The following is a 2741-nucleotide window of genomic DNA, read 5'->3' as shown; positions in this document are numbered from 1 at the left end:
ATATTCTCAGAATTTTTTATATTGTAATCCGTGAAAGTTAACAAAAATAAATAAAATAAATTTTTTTGGCAAAGAACAAGATTCGAAACCTAACCCTCTATTCCATGTATGTACCTCTTTACCAGTAAACCAAGGAAATTATTGTTATTCATCTTCCTCATAATAAACCTATATATAATTTTGGGGTCCCACTATTACAAAAACTGGAAAAGAGATCACAAATTAAAGACCCTTTATTTAACTAACGGGTTTGTTTGGTGTAAGAGATCCAATATTAATTTTAACGGGTCTCTTACATGTTTTAGGGACCCACAATGGTGGTGAAAGAAAAAATAAAGTGAGAAAATAGATCTGTTTTAAAACTTAACGGGTCTGTAAGTATTTTAGGGCCCACAACTTTGATGAAAATAAAAAGTTAGAGTAAGAGAGCCGTTGGCAAATTGAACTGGTCTCTCACCTTTGTTCCAAGTTGCAAGTAGAGTAGAAGAGTAGTACATACAGAGTACCCTTCTTCTCATTTTCATGTCATTCTCTCTCCTAAAAACCCTAACCTCAACCCCTTATTAAAACCCTCATCCTCTCATTTGGATCACCCGTCATTCCCACTTCCTTCCTCCATTATATTGAAGCAATACATACAGACAATCAGATTTTGGTCAATGTCATAGCTTAACAAATCTAGGTAATTCTCCCACTTTTTTTTCCTATAATTTGATCTTAATTGTCAATTTTCTGTTCATATTATATAACTGATTCATGATTCCCTTGATGATAGATTATTGCTTTTATATTATGATTATACTTTTTAAGTTGATTTTTGACATGAAGTTGGGTTTTCTGTGTTGGTGATTTTTTTACTTTTTTTAGAATATTTTTCCTTCGATTTTTTATTTTGATGAGTACCCATCTCCGAAATGAATCTATTCAGGTCAGTATTTATCTATTGTTCCTTATGTTTTTGGTTTCGATTTCTTCTATAATTTTGAAAGTTCGTGTGATTAAAATTTTGATTTAGTTTTAGATTTATTGTTTAGATTCCGATCTTGTTTTTGTACTCCAAATTATTGTTGTGTTAATTTTACTTTTAATTTATTCTGAATTTTTGTATTTGGTTTGTTCAATTCTTACGGTGTATATTTTAAATTGATTTTACGTATTTGGTTTGTTATTGACTATTGCAGTTATGAAATTGGATGGAGATGGTGAATAAAAGTTCAATGGTAGATTGTGAGAAGAAAGATATAGATAATTAATATGTGGTCTTCTCAAGCTAGTTTTCCGTAACAAAGAATTGCAGTATCAATTGCATTTCTGTGTTTTTTTTTTTTTTTGGAACCATATTAATTGCAATTCTTTGGAATTCTTGAATGCTTAATATAAATTAAAATTGGTTGGAATAACTTGTAGTATATTTTTTTGGGAAAAAATAAATTTTAGTCCATAGTATATAAAGTTGTACAATACATTTTTGTCAGCGCCATGTGTATATATATATGTTATTTTATTTAATTTTATATTGTACTTCTGTAATTAAATTTTATAATTTCAGCATTCGTAATAGAGCGTAAAATGAAAAGTTTCAAATTGAAAATTGAAAATTCAAACAAATATTGCAGAAAAAAAATATTTATTATTTTTTTTAAAAAAAAAATCAAACAGACCCGTCGTTTAGTATAACAGGTCAATTTGACCCCCATTTAAGAGACCCCTTAATACAAAACACAGGTCTGTTTCCCTTCTCATATATCTATCATACATCACACCTAATAGATCCCATATCTCTAATAACGGGTCTATTTTTTTAAAAAAAAAACAGACCCCCCCAATGAGGGGTCTCTTTATCAAACAAACCCCTTAGCTAGAGACCCGTCCAAGACAGGTCTCTAAGGCCAATTTAAATGGGTCTGTTAGCCTATTTTTGTAGTAGTGCCCCCTTAATTACGGGGCCCTGTGCGGTCGCCCAACATGCACCGTGCCAGCGCCGCCCCTGCCTCTTTGCCAATTATAGTTTACTCTTTGCAAGAGTCAACCAAAGGGAATGCTCAAAGACTGTTGAATTAGTAATTAGTAAGGGTGTTGGTTTGTCAACACAAGAGGAAATATTATATTGGGGTTTCTTGATATGAGAAGGGTTGAGGAGCATGGAAAATATTTGGGCATCCCAACAACTATTTTGGTAGGTCGGAAAAAAATATTATTAATAATATAATGTCGAGAAAAAAAAAATTGGGAAGCGGTTTGGCACCAAAACCGCTCCCCATTACACTTCACATATCATGTGCGAAATGCAAATGGGAAGTGGTTTGGCGCCAAAACCGCTTCCCATTACCTCCAAAAAAGAAGCAGTTTGAACTGCTTGCCATTTAAATGGGCAACGGGAAGCCCCCCAAGCCCAAGCGGTTCAAAACCGCTTCCTATTAGAGGGTTTGAACTGCTTTCTATTTACGTTTTTCTACTAGTTTCTTATTCTAAATTATGCATTTCATTTTTAATTTTAATTATTTCTGAATTTAATTATTATGATTAAAGGTTCGGGTTAGGATGTCATCATCTCTAATATTAAAAGCAATGAACATAATTTTGCAAATACAGATATTATTAATAAATTGCGACAGCCATTGAAACGATCGCAATTTATGAATATCACATATTCTAAACAGTTGTAATATCACGGTCTTATTTTTATATGACACTATCGTAAATTCCTTTGTTTGCAATAGCGTATAGCAGTCGCAACGTTT

General features: G+C 32.1%; 1 long non-coding RNA gene across 1 annotated transcript; it reads left to right on the top strand.

Annotated features, from left to right (window-relative positions):
* The first annotated feature begins 529 nt into the window (after positions 1 to 529).
* Positions 530 to 1471, top strand: LOC145568389 (uncharacterized). The gene is made up of 3 exons (XR_014095821.1): positions 530 to 682; positions 868 to 928; positions 1182 to 1471. It is a non-coding gene; the product is annotated as an uncharacterized LOC145568389 (long non-coding RNA).
* The last annotated feature ends 1270 nt before the right edge of the window (positions 1472 to 2741 follow it).

The sequence above is a fragment of the Chenopodium album genome, chromosome 11 (genome assembly GCF_948465745.1).
Source record: "Chenopodium album chromosome 11, dcCheAlbu1.1, whole genome shotgun sequence".
NCBI lineage: Eukaryota > Viridiplantae > Streptophyta > Magnoliopsida > Caryophyllales > Amaranthaceae > Chenopodium > Chenopodium album.
The sequence above is the reverse complement of the archived record's forward strand: the minus strand, read 5'-3'. Positions and strand labels throughout refer to the sequence as shown.